At 35.7% G+C, this 15,047-nt stretch overlaps 1 long non-coding RNA gene across 1 annotated transcript; it reads right to left on the bottom strand.

The window, feature by feature from the left end:
• Nucleotides 1-5,458: 5,458 nt before the first annotated feature.
• LOC127464060 (uncharacterized) lies at nt 5,459-10,815 on the bottom strand. The gene is made up of 3 exons (XR_007901132.1): nt 10,614-10,815; nt 6,542-6,583; nt 5,459-5,963 (listed from the first exon to the last, which is right to left on the bottom strand). It is a non-coding gene; the product is annotated as an uncharacterized LOC127464060 (long non-coding RNA).
• Between the last annotated feature and the right edge of the window lie 4,232 nt (nt 10,816-15,047).

Here is a 15,047-nt window from a genome sequence, read left to right on the forward strand (position 1 = left end):
GCAGAATTTGTTTCTTTGACCTCAGCTTTGCCTTTGGTAATCCATTTGAACAGGATTCCTGTGTAATGGCAGGAGACAATTGGAAAGTGCTAAAAGAAATGCCACAATTTATTATATGTATGAATTAAACAGACAATGCTTAATTTTGTAGATCTTCTTTCAGAATGTTTTTCAGCAACTGCTTTTCACTGAGTGAAATCACTGTAGAAGACTGTGACAAAACAAGACTAATTTATTTTCTTTTCTCTTCTTTTCCATGAAACCCCCAGTACTTTTTTTTCCCCTGTTTAATTTTAAATGCGTTGGCTATTTCTTTTAGCCTCAGTAAAGGCAGACTAACAACTGCTAACAGAATTCCATAAACAATAAATTAGCTTGTAGATAAAGCTCTCTTCCATTATTTTTTTAAGGCTGTGATAAGAACTGCATGGAGCTCAGAATGCTAAAATCAAATAAAAGCTATCCTTCTTCTTAGTGCCTAAAAAGAGAACTGAAATACATTTTTCTAATGATTTCATGAGAATACTGCTCTATTGGGTCAGCTGTGATGGAGTTATTTTTCCACATAGCAGCCCTCACAGTGCTGTGCTTTGCATTGGTAGCTAGAAAAGTGTTGACAGCACACCACTGTTTTGGTTACTGCTGAGCAGCACTGGCACAGGATCAGTCATGTCTCTCCAGCCTTCCCCACACTCACCAGTAGGCTGGGGGTGTTTAAGAACTCGGGAGGTAACACAGCCAGGACAGCTGACCCCAAATGACCAAAGGGTAATTCCATGCAATACAGTGTCTGCTCAGATATAAACACTAAGACAGAGGAGGAAGAAGAGAAGGCATGCATTATTTATGATGTTTGTCTTCTGGAGCAATCACTGCATCTACTGAAGCCCTACTTCCTGGGACGTGTTTGGACATCTCCTGCTGATGGCAAGAAAAGAATAAAATCTTGTTTTTCCTTTACTTCCCTGTGCATGACCCTTGTTTTTTCTTTATCAAATTGCCTTGATCCACGGAGGGTTTTTTCCATGTTATTTTCTCCCCCTATCCTGCTGAGGAGGGTAGTGACAGAGCAGCTTGCTGGGCACCTGACACCCAGCCAAAGTCAACCCACCACAATTGCTTAGAAATCAGATTCTTTCTTTAAAGGCCAGAATCTTATAGTATGGTAAAATGTTCCAGAAATGGAGTGTCCTGAACTTTATCTGTGGAAAAAGCTGTATAAGCTAACAGACTAATCTACAATGAGCTTGTGCCTAGGTTTTGTTATAGCCATAGGAGTAGAGTCTGCTTCATGTTCAAGAGACAACCAGTCCTCAGAGCACAGCCATCTATGAGGTTAGGACAGGCTGCTCAGAGCTTTGTCCAGTCAGTTTTTAAAACCTCAAAGGATAAAGAGGATACAGCCTCTCTGTGTAGCCAACTTCTGTGCCTGACTGTCATCATGGGGAAACACCTTTCTTATTACAATTTATGTTCATTGATTCTTGTTACTTTGCCAAGAACAGATGTGAAGAGCCTGTCTTTTTCTTTCCAGCAATGTAATGCACTAGGGAGGTACAGTCTTGTTCCCCCCAAGCTGTCTTTTCTCCAGGATGAGCCAGTTCTTTCAGCCTCTTCTCACAGGGCAAGCGCTCATCTCTGAGTGTTCTGCGTGTCTAGTTTGCTAATACATTTCTTATCCTGGGTGTTGGGAAAGGGAAATGCCTCTACAACAGTTAAAAGAAGATGATAGAGAGTGGCCCTGGAGGGCCTTACAAATATATATATTCATTTTAGAATACACACACACACATATATATATATGTGTTTAAACATCTTTCATCTGTTCCTTTCGTATGCCTTTCAGAATTAAATACTTAGGGAGATACTATAACTAGAATATTTCAAGTGATCCTGAAGAGATTTGCAGTGACATCCTGGTTTTATTAAAGGTATTTTTGTAGATAACAGACACATTAGTTTATTCTTCCTAAATTGATGTACTACCTAAAAAAGGAAAGATTTTTTTTCCCTTCCTGCTATTCTGCCTTTACATTGAAAAGCTCTTTAGATTCAGAACAGTTTCTTGGTATCTCCTAGAATAATGCCAAGCATTACATGAAATCTGAGCAACAGCTTCTACAAGTTATTGAATTGTAAACAATAAAGTATGTTGACAATAAAATGAACAAGCTGTTCTGACACTTAAGACTATGTTTAAATAATGTTGTACACAACCAACTCACCAGTATCAATGAAATAACGTGATATTGAAGAACATTGAAGACTGAGAAAATCTGGGTTTTTTTTACTTTAAGCTTTCTTTTCACTGCTCAGTTTAGCAGGGTTCCTACTGTCATTAATGGCAGACAAAGAGAAAATGCCAAAGTATTCACATAATATTGTATACGTATATAATTTAATTAAACAGTGTTTAATTTTGTAGAAAGCCTGATAAAATAGCATTGTATGGTTGGAAAAACTGTAATTCTGCTTTTCAATAAATAAATTTTAACAACTGTTTTTGTTACTGAAAGCACAGTAAGCAAGCTTGGACTGCTTCTTTAGGAGCATCTCGGTTATGTCAACTAAACACTGTGTTGTGACATAAAGAAAACACGCTTATAGCACCCTGTATTCAGTCATATTCCACCTCTTGTCATTAAAATCCTTAATTAGCATCTGCATTATTATGTAAAAAATACCTACAAAGCTGTTTCTCAAAAACTTAGATGGGCTCAGAAAAAAAATAAAAGTAAATATAATTTTGACAGTCCACATTGATGAAATTCTTTTGTTTGTTTATAAAGCTCCACATACATCAGTTTTCTCCAAAGCAGAACAGTAATCCAAAGAGTTATTAAAAATAATATAATAAATCATAAATAATGCAATAACATGCAGATTTGGAGGTCATAGGTATGTAGAGGAGTATATCCACTACATCCTTAGTCCCCGCATGACATCAGCTACAACTGCATTTGGATGGATATGTTGAACAGTTCTCAGAGGATGAAACTGGTGTTTTGATCTAAACAAACAACATGTGGCCTGTGCAGTTCTTTGGTCTTGGACCTTTAAATAATGGAACATCTCCAGAAGAACAGCACAATAAATAGGAAAAGAAGAATCCAAAGAAAAGTTTGAAGCCTCTAAAGAAAACGGGTAACTCACAGGGGAAATCTTCAGAGAACCTCTGAACAAGTCATTTGCACTAAAAAAAAAAAAATTAGGAATATTTATTTGAAGAACAAAATTCACAGTCAACATCTAAGGGTTTCTGTGAATAAAATGATATATTGAACAAATAGATTTTTAAAAATATTATATTTGATGTATTATTTTGAACCTGAAAATTAGAAAATAATTAAAAACCCTTTAGTATTTTTTAAAATAAACTATTTAATCGGATTTTAATGTGGACAAAAGTACATGAAGACTATTAGTACAAAGGTTTCTGAAATCCCAGAAGTTGCAGCAAATATTGAATCATTGCTTCCTCTCCAGTGGAGTGAATTTCCCCCAAGACACCTGCAAGAAGACACATTGAAGAAATGCCCTCTTAGGACAGTTGTTGCCGTGATATTCTGAGGGACATCATTGTCTTGTTCAGTGTTGCCATATGAAGCAATGGACTAGAAAATAGCAAATACTCATTGAAATAAATGAATAAATGAGCACTGAGAGAAATTAACAAATGTGAATGGACTTCTCATTTGATCACATACAGCATTAATACCTTTGGATTTTTATATTTTATGTGTCAACACAGATCATACTGTTTCTGGAGAAGGGCAAATTTACAAAAGACGGCTACTTCATGATAACTGTGATTTAATTAAACAAAAACACAAAGAAAAACTCCAGAAGTGGAACACAAAATATTCTTTCAGTATGCAAAGAGACACTATGAAAGCAAGTATCATGATACCATGCTATAAACTGATATCATGTCACTGACAGCAGTGTTTGCCTAGATGATGCTTTATTAATAATCTGAGGTTATATAAGTCATGCTGAATATATTAAAAAAATTCCACAATCAAAAAAGTCTCACTGTAAAAAGCTTCAGTAAATATTTCAGGTTTTTTTCTCATTTTAAACCTGTTAAATAATTATCTACAAGAAATTCCTGCACCATGATAGAAATATAATGTTAAATAGAAAGCAGATAGAGTTTGTATGAAAAAAAAAAGCCTCTGAAGAATTTCTTGTGCACAGATATTCTCCATTTGTTGTTCCAGTTACAGTATAACTACTTTTTAAATGAAATTTCTTTAAAAAGGTTAACTGCAAAAGTAACTTATTTTCATTAACAGGATAAAGTGAGTCTAGGTGCTACTTGTCTTTAATAATGGTGTTAGTGGAAGGTAATCAGTATTTGGGGCTAAAAGATATTTTTTGACACTATTTTTGGTCTGTGCTCTGGTTTTATACTTAAGCCAAAAAAGAAAATATTTTCCTCTCAAAAATGTTTCCTTACTAGTTCCACTTCTGAAAAAACTTGCTCTTTTTCTAATATCCAAAATTATCATGTCTATCTAAATGTCCTAAAAACCAGCGTGCTTTCAAAAAGGATGTAAAACTTGTTCTTCACTCCAATTACTGAACTCTTATGTCTGACATCTATAGAAAGAAAACAGCAAGTGAAAACATCCAGCCCTTACTGCTGACGATATACTGCAAATTCTCTATAAGCACTTATGGCAACCCCATTATTGCCAAGTTAATTCATCATGATTAATTTTATTATGAAGATTAGCAAATGAATTAAGAATAATTAAATGACTTTACAATGTTAACTACTAAGCTTTAAATACAATCAGATATAATTTTAGGAAGCGAATCTGCAATAGATTTCTAGAATTAAAATCCTAAACCTTCTAAAAAATATTTTAGCTTTCAAAATAGCGATGTATTCTTATAGGATGTGAATAAATTACAGCTATTAAGAAGTAAGTATGTGCACCTGAAGAGTTCTTAAGTGTATTTTATTCCATGGCAACTCTGGAAATAAATTTTAAAAAAACCCGTTAATCCTCCTTTCTTTGCCTCCTGTGCAACACTTCTGCTGCATTTATATAATGGAGACTAAGATGGATTGATACCTTTCACATGGGAGTAGTTTATAGATAGAATTCACATTCCCCTTCAACTCATTCCATACCATAATTTCAACTCTGATGAGGTAATTGTCTTTTAGCCTTCCCTAGTTATATTTTCATTGTGGGTTTTTTGATTATGTTAATTACACTTTAAGTCTTTCCTAAAATTGACAAATTTTTAATCTTTTTCAAGAAACAAATTCAAAGCTGTAAAGAAAAGACTATGTCTACTAACTAAAATGTTAATACCCTTTTATGTAACATTCTCTAAAATAAAGTCAGCGAGATGTTGGGAACTTTGCTCACTGGAAATGTCATTGGAGAAATAATATTGTGATCAACTTTTTTCTTCATAAGGCAAGTCATATAGATCATCACAAATCATACATTGCTTCTCTTTGCCTCGAGTCTGTATCTCAAGACATGATTTTCTGGTAAATCTCACTAGCAGAGGAAGGGCTAAAAAGTATTAAGGGAATCTTAACTATCTGCATTCATACATCAAACTAGCCCAAACAACTCTCTTTTTGATGGTTTCATTGAATTTATCCAGGAAACTGCTCTTTCTGTGATAAGGGTGATGGAAGTACTGCTGTTTCACTTGCCTTATAAATCAAGATTTGGTAGAGAGACACTATTTTTCTGCACAACAATGTGGCTTCACATGTGGCATCTCCTCCTGTTTAATTTGCTGATTCTTGGGAAAAAACTCATCTTCTTGACAATTAATTCATATATTGCTCATGATACTGCAGATCTTGTAGTAAACAAGTTGACCTTCAAATGTTGAAGGCTTCCTCAACAATCTCTTCTCTCTCTCCATCTTGACCAATACTCATTCTGAATCACAATGCTTCAATTGTTGTGGCTAAAGTTCCTCTGATTAAAAAAAGTGGTGTGAGACACTTGTACAGTCCACCAACATAAGAAGATTATCTTTTTGTGTTTGTGTGACACAGAGTTTAGGATGGAGGGATTAATGCAAATATAAACAAAGCATTTTCTGTAAGTGGGAAATTATTAGCGGTTTCCTTGTGACCCTTCTTACTTGAAAACTCTTCCATATTATTAAGACTGAAGACAAAACAAAAGCAAAGATCAAAATGTAAACAAGCCCACCCTCCCAATTTGTTTTTGAGCCATTTCATAATTGCTAGCTGGCAGTTTCTGCTGAAAAATGGTAAATACTCTTTGTCTGTACTCTATTTTTCTATAAAAACTGGATACCTTTATAATTATCTGAAGACTTAACCACCTGGAGGCACCTACAAAATTTGTGAGTGTATTATTCCAGTGTAAAACTTCACTGAAACTTAAAGTTCTGCTTCTGCCCTTGGCACCTGGCAGCTTGAAATCTCTCTCATCTCTAAACCCCACTGAGAACTGTAAAGTAGGAATTCCTCAAACTACCTTACTTGAAGGAATCAATCCAGCAAGTGTCACAAGGTGACACATACCTTATGCATTGTGGTCACACTCCAGAGACTGCCAACTCACCTCTGAAAGATGAGTGAGAAATGTGTTTATATGGGGTCTTGAAACACACAGATGTAAACCTTGACTTTAAATCTTGCTTCTAGGTGATTTTTTCCACTTATCAAAGAAAGACTTCTGTGAGGAAAATTAACACCAGAAAACAGCTTTTGTCAAAATGGTATTTCATATATTATTCCATACATAATTTCCAATGCTTTATAAGAATATGTATTAAATGTTCGTTATAGCAGGACACATATTGTATTATTTCTGTTAAGGTTGTGGGAACTAGAACCCCAGGTGGAACTCTGACTTTCTAAACCACTCTGAAATACTGAATTCTAACCTTTGCTAGAGAAAAGGGATAATGAAATGCAGGGAAAGGCTGTTTAGTCTGATTCAACGTCCTTTAGCTCCATTACACGGAAGCCCTTGACGTGCTTTAACCTGAAAAATGCTTCAATAATAGAGTAAAAATGTTGTCAGGTGTAATTATCACTCCTGAATAGGAACAAATGAGGCAATAACTGTTTCAAGGTACAATGGAAATGGACTGATTCAGTGAAGAGAATATTTTGGATATATAAAAAAATCAATTTGTAGCTTTAGAAATTCCAACTAATACTTAAGAAATCAAAAATAAATAAGGGCTCTTATTGATTACTTACTCAAATCTTTCAATTCCACTGACTTTAAATGGTATCAAAATGAGTAGTTTTTTTTTTAGGTTTGGGGCAAAATAAACCCTTCATGCTCTGAACTACAGTCGAAAAAATTCCTCTGTGCAGCAGAGATAGAAGCATAGGCTCTGTGTGACGAGTTCAACTCAATTACGCTATAACTGAGTGAAGTCTGCAATGTGGATGAGATCTGTGTGGGGTATTCAGTAGTTCAAGGACTGAACCATCCAATTTACTGAAGATAATGAAATGTGTCATAATCATTCCCACTGCAAATGCTCATGTGGAGAGGATTTTTCATTGATGACAAACATATAGACTGACAAAGGGAGTAGGTGTGAAATTGACTTAGTTAAAGCAGAGCCTCAAATCTAGGCTAACTTCCCTTTGATATGTCAAACTAGTCTCAGTTCTGCCCTGAAAAATCACACAGTACTTAGGATCACTAATAGTCATCGTAATCATACTTAGTCCATGCATAGGACTTTATCTCTTCAAAGTATGTACACATTTGCATTTTCATCTTATTTGTGTGTGGTCTTGGAATTGATACTCAAGATGAGCATTGAAAATGTACACAGTTTTCCAAGTAAGAGGGCTGCAGTTATTTATCATTTTTTGATGTGAAAGAAGGATGAGGAGAGGCTAAGAAGGAAAGATTGGTTTCAGATGGGAACTGACAGTCCTTCCTTTTGTCTGTCATCTCAGCTTCAGCAAGAACAGAAATATGCTCTTTTCCTTTTAGGAGAAAGGGACATTGGGTCCTAGCTCATCCTCCTCCTAATCCTACCATATATCCCCTAATCCATCCACGCATGATGAGGGAGATAGATGAGTGATAAAGAGAGGTGGCACAATGCTAGTTACAGAGTTGAACAGGAAACACAGGACTACCTGAATATCAAATATAGAAAACAAAATCTCAAACAAGCTAAAAGAGGACAGAGAAGACAACTCAAACATCAAGAACTGTGAGGAAAATTAGGTTTGCCGTTGCACAAAGAAACTTCTGTGTGGGTTGTCTGCTCCTGGCTATGAGACACAGATGTCATACTGAGAAAAAACGAGGGAGAAATAAGGGGAATAGGGTTGCTCTTACTGAGCAGGATAAACAGACAGTAGGAAAAAATGCTTGTTGATGGAAACCATCCAACAGTAGCAGATATTAATCCACCCTACCAGATGATACCCTACCTCATGTTCCTGTAAAATAAAACCTGGCATAGATAGCATAACACACAGGGCCTTTTTGATGTTTCCAGATCTTTGGTGTTCAAATTAAATTGCATATTTTTAATTGATGGACAAAAAGAAGCATAAGAGGAAACGTGTATAAGTTATATAAAGTAAAAAAATGAGTTAAAAATTACATGAGGATAGCACAACTAAGAGAAATAAGAAAAAGGCTAAAAGAAATTTAAAAAGTAATCTCAAGATAAGCATAATTATAGAAAAAATAAAAATTTGTAATAGGAAAGAGATGGGAAAGTTAGAAAAAAGTTGAGTAGTCATCTTGATCTCTAATCTATAAACATTCAGAAAAAAAGGGCAAGAAAGTGGGAAAATAGAACAAGTGGCATACAATCAATAATATTAGATCATTATTATTTTTATCTACTTCTTTGGTATTCTATATTTATTTTTAATACAGGCCTTGGAAAAGGTTTCCACTCTATAATGTATTTTGAACAGTTTTACTCTCACAGAATCAAATTTGACTGGGTCTGAATACAGCAGAATGCTGTGAAAGTCTCACACTTACAGACAGTGCCTTTTTCCACCAAAGAAACTCCTAAACACTCCTATAAGTAGTAATAGACCATATTTTACACAAGAATTTAATGAAATATGTGACAAAAATGTCTAGATCTAATCAGTTGTGATTTTTCTTTGTTACTGATTTTTCACTGTGAAAACTCAAATCTGAATTATGTTCACTGAGATACAGAGATGCAGAACAAATAAGTAGAATTGAAGTGTAATGATACAGAATATAAATGCACCCACCTGTGACATTTTATCTGTCTTACATTGCTCTGATGAAGGTATTTCTGCATTTCTAAAGTATTTTATGCAGGATGGATGATGAGAGATTTCTGGAGAAAGTTTATCAAAATTTTTTTCTTATGTCTACAGTGTACCAAAATATTTGTAGCTTAACCTATAATATTTCATATGAGGGTTTTTTGTACTTGAACATGTTATACTTATATACTGAGAAAGGATGGAGATTCACCTCAAACTGTTATTGAGGTAACCAATTTGTATATGATAAGTTGATATGACCAAGTAACACAGCTACTGACTAGCAGGGTTTTTCTTTTTTTCATCCTGTACTGTTTTTGGCTGGGATAGAGTAAAGTTTACTCATAGTAGCTTGTACAGGGCTATGTTTCGGATTTCTGATGAAAATAGCATTGATCACACTGTCGCACATTAGTGGGTCTTTAGACAAATTTGTTGGAGAAGCTCTCCCATTGAAGCAGCAAGTGCAGAAAGGACCCCCGTTGCCTTCTAAACTCCTTCTCAGAGAGGAACCTAGGTGCAGCTAGATCCAGTCTTAGCCCCAGACTTCAATGTTTAAGTGCAACTTTTCCCACAGGGTAAAAGATGGCAAAGCTGGAATATTTATATAAAATGAATTAATTATTATTACAGATGATTAGAAAAATATATATTAACCAGAACTATTTACTACACAATACAAAAGCTGAAACTACAGTAGTGTATAGTATAGTGCACTGTATCAAAGCAATTATATTAAAACTAGCAAAAAACCCATAGTTATTAAGTAGAGATTTGATGTAACTCCCCATACCAATGCTCATGGGCAGATCTCTTTCTCTTGGCGTCCAGCAGTATCCTTGAAGTGGCATCCCCACTTCAAGGGAGAATCTCCACACACTCCAAGAAGAGTGTGTTAGAAGAATCTGATTGCATGAAAGTGGACTGGAATTTTATAGTATAAAGCGATTGTCTGTCAGGTCAAAACAAAAAGTGTCTCCAGGTCAGTTTAGCAGTTTATCTGCCAAATCTTTGCCTCACTATCAGGATGTTAATTTAGAGTTGATGTGCCAGACTGGTTTTAGCATCATCATGGCTAGGTTTCCCAAACGAAGATTTGAGGAGGGCTCTACCCACGTTTGTTACAAGCGCGCTGGTGGCTAAAAAGACCAAACGAGACAGGCTTGTCTGGCTGCAAAAGGCACAGCAGAAAGACTCCTTAGGTGGTATATTCTGCAGGGCATGAATCTTTCTGCGTTGTCTTTTCTCCTTAGGAGCGATCCTGCGTGCATTCTCAAAAGCATCAGCAGCGTTTAGACACACTATCTATAACCCTGGTTTTAGCATAATTCAATACCAAAAGCAGCACCTGTCACGCCTCTCAGCCCATCACTGACAGCTTGCAAAATAAGGCATTGTTAGAGTTGTTTGACCACAGTCCAAGGGCAGAGTATCCTGCTACAGACAATGATGATGTAGTGACTGCTGAGCAGTGCCCACACTCTGTGGAGGCCTTTTCTGTGACTCGCACCATCCCACCATCAAGTGGGCTCGGGGTGCATTTGGAGTTGGGACAGGGCACAGCTGGGATAGCTGTCCCCAACTGACCAAAGGGACATTCCATACCCTATGACATCATGCTCAGCAATTACACTAGGAAGGAGAGTTGCGACAGGGGGTCTACTCAGGGATTGGCTGAATATCAGTCAGTTGTTGGTGAGCAATGGTTTTCATTTGCATCAGTTGTCTTTATTTGATGTTATCAATCTCTATTTTTTCCTTTTTTCCTTACAGCTTTATGTTATTATTAGTATTAATATTATTTCTTTTATATTATTAAACTGTCTTTGGTGAGTTTTCTGACTTTTACCCTTCTGATGCTCTCCCACATCCTGCTGCAGGAGAGTGAGCAAGTGGCTTTGTGGCGCTTAGTTGTTAGCAGGGGCTAAACCATGACAATCCAATGGTTTTGTATGAAAAATATCGGGTTAAATTTACAAAAAGCGTATCCAGACATGATTGATGTCTCCAGTTTTCCACAGGAGCCTTTTCCAGCCTTACAAAATTCTGTTTTGTGTATTAACCTGTGTTTACCAGTTTCTGTGACCTACATTTATCTATTTATTTAAATATTTATTGGCCATTGAAGTATGAACGTGGAATGATTTTGAAATCAGTTCTGAATAGCCTTGCCAAGGCAAGGGGATAAAAAACGTTGTCTACCACCATCAGAGCAAATATGCATCAGCTTAAGTGCAGCAGAGACACATCTCAGTAATTATAGCAACAAGGCCTACTACACTAAGAGATGACCAAGTGGGAGAAGGCCTTATTATAAACACAAACAACATGGTTGTAGTTGTATCAGGTAGCAGCAACACAAACTGCTGATAGGTCTCATCCCTCTGTTCAACAGAGAGGACCCCATCTGTAAGGACAGTGGAGGTAGCTGGTAGCCTGGGGACTGCTCGCACTGCAGCTGACTGTATCTCCAGCAACAGGGTTTGAGACACTGAGTTCACTTATGTCTCCCACACAGGAGTATTTTCACAATTGCCTTTGAAGTGTCCCCAGAAATGTTCCCTGGGAAGGTTAGATTGAATGGAAAAGCTGTTTCAGCTCCCACCTTGCCTGAGGAGGATGTACCGCTCAGTCACAGAGAATTACCATGTCTGCCTTTGACCCCTTTTGTTCATCACCTCCCCTACATGACGGGCTCCTCTGCTGCTCTCATTGTCATGGTTCTTAGAGAGAATTAGGTATCATATATACCATTCAGGTGTTTTTGTAAACTCTTATGGGCAAAAAAATCCCCTTTTGCTTGTACTGTGGGGGTGGCACCTATGTTATAACTGCATGCCACATTGCAAATGTGTCAGGATGTCTCAGGTCTTTGACATAGAATAAAACTGCTAAATATTAATAAAACAAAAAGACAGTAATCTCTTTACATATAAGACACATAAAAAATAATCACAAACAATGAAATCCTTAATCCAGTTTGATAGTTTTCAGACATTTAAAAATGCATTAAGGAATGTCATACAGTAAAGTTTATGGTCAGTCTTGAACTCATAAATCAATCTGTTGGAAACTCTTCATACAATGTCTGTATCGACTCTAGGGGATTTTACAAAAAATAGAAGCAGTTTAAATAAATGACTTTCCAAAAAACAGTTATGTTTCATATATGACAGTTAAATGAATGTAACTACAACATGTGAATTATTTTTCTTGTTTTTCATAAAAGTCATACAGGATGCTATCTGCTTAGCTATTGACAGCTTGCCAAAACTAAAAATAAACAAACTAAAAGAAATCCAGTTGTTACCTCACTTCTTAATGTTTTCTCATGTGGTAGAAGCAAAGTCACTTCAGCATTTCGTTTTATAGCCGTCTTTGTTTAAAGACAGACCTCAATTACTGGAAAGGTACCATTACAGCCAATGTAGTTGAGATCAGTCTATAGTGTATGTTGAGTCTAGGGTAATCTGCAAAGACAAATCATGTGTTTTCTCCTTCTCCTTCTCTAAGTTGTTCAGCATGATATTCCTGAGAAGATGATCACAGACTTCATTCTTAATAATAGACCAAAATCATGCACTGTTCAGAGGAACCCTCAATATCTTCACTTATTTTACCACAGTAGCTAGTATCTTGAATTAAATTTCTCCTAAAGTATTAAATGTATATGTGAGGAAGAGTGGAGGTGGGGGGAAAGAGTTTGGATTGGTGAAGGGAAGAAGTGACCAAGAATCACTTTAACCTAGGGAATAATGAGGTCATATAAAACACAAGTGTTCTTATGTATTCCTGTGTATTCAAATATGTGTGAATACATGACATTCAAAATAGTGCTTCTGATCATAATATTTCAAAATAAAAACATAATGAAGAGGCAAAGAGCAACCTAATATAGAATCAGAGACCTTGAAATATTGAGTTAAACCAACCACAGAAAAATCAAATCTATTGAAAGCCTTGAGGTAACTTGCATCTCTAATATACTGTATGTGCAAGAAAACACTGTCTCTGGAGTCTCTTTTCTCTTTGGAATGATTCTGCTATTATAATTTATTTGGTTTTTTTCTAATATTTCTCTAGGCAGTGATATCAGTGGTATATTTTTTTTTCTCAGATAAGTGAATTCATTTCAGATTTTACCCCTAGAGGACTTTAAGGAATCCCATGAATACCTTGAAAAGAGGCTTCAGTAAAAAATCAAACCCTGCATTTTAAAAACAAACAAAAAAATAAATAAAAAATTCGAGGAAGTAATTGAAATAGGAAGTACAACCCCTCTCCACAAACATGACACCTTTAGATTTGTTTAAAAATTGTACTTCAATCTCTACTCTTAGCAGATAACATGAGCTGAAATTCTTTGAAGCCATCTCAGAACAAAAAGACAACTCAGAATTTTTATACTAACAAAAATTGCTGATGGGCTTTATAACAGAGTTTTTCTTTACTGTCTTGAAGAGAACTCAAACATGAAGCTGTATGTCAGACAAGGATTTTCTTCATGATAAGTAGCCAAAATCCTCTGTAGCAGCTAAAGGGACTTACGAAGGGAACAGACAAGTCTATATGGATAAAAACACTTCAGATTTCATCTTTAAATTTCCTTTTGCTTTCTTTTAGAAACATAGCAACTATCCTGACTAGCAGCGCTAAAGAACCATTCCATGATATTTTTTTTTCCCCATATACAAAATTGGATACTCTAAAACAGTTGGCCTTTTCCCAAGAAAGTATCTAAAATTGTTCTGATGGTTCCTTTGTTTCCATTTTCAAGAGCTACATAAGGCCCGCTATAAGGTCTGGGACAGAGCTTTTTGGAATCAATGGGAAAGTTCCATTTTTTTTCAGTTTTGCGTCGTGTCCTAAGATAGGATGGACCGCTGAGCAGGCAATCTTGTAATTTCTATCCTTTTGTGAAATTGAAAACTTATTGAACCATTAGTTCCCTAATGTCCATAATCCAGAAACAGACATTTTGGTCTCAATAAATCCCCTTAATCTTAAGAAGAGGCTTCATCTTGATAAAAACAATTCTATTAAAATTGACGACGTGCCTGATTTAAAGTTTGCTTGTATCTACAATAGATTTAGATAAGAATGAGCATGTTTTTATTCATATTTCAAGGTATATAGTAATTTGTAATTGCATTTGTATAATCTAATTGATAACCCAAATCATTCTGCTTGAAAGTGTCCAGCAGATCACTTTACTTTTGAATTCTGATAGCTCTTTTATGGATCAGAAGTTCAGAACAATGTTACAAAAACTTTGAAGTCTCTTTCTGAGCTCAGGTGTTTTTTATGCCAGCTGGCTTTCTGGAGTTTAACCAGTGATCTGTAAAGTAAGTAATTTTCCTGGTAGCTTCCCTTCCAGATCTGACAACAGTAAAACAATGAAAATAGAATAAAATCATAGACAACAGACACTTACTAGCTAACTACACAAACAAATAAATAGTATTTTTTCATTTTTCAGTCCAGGTTTATTCTATATTCCATATATTTTTCTTTTCATATAGTTCAGAAATAAAGCTAAAAAATAAACTTTGGTATCAGTGTACACTGTTCTAAATACAAATAATGAGAACTAGATCACATCAAGTGATCAAAAGTGATAGGCTAAGAAATGAAGAAACACATAGGAAAGTCTGTTAGGTGTGCCATTTTCTCTTCTGCTCTCAAGTATACCTCTCTGAAGCACGCTCAGATTTCTACAAGGGCCTTTGCCATCCTGAGAAGGAAGGTTAGCTTAAGTTATGTCATCACCAAAGTGAAGCAA

Source organism: Manacus candei, unplaced genomic scaffold, assembly GCF_025592945.1.
Source record: "Manacus candei isolate 608988 ecotype Guabito, Panama unplaced genomic scaffold, ASM2559294v1 h1tg000008l, whole genome shotgun sequence".
In the NCBI taxonomy this organism is placed as follows: Eukaryota; Metazoa; Chordata; class Aves; order Passeriformes; family Pipridae; genus Manacus; species Manacus candei.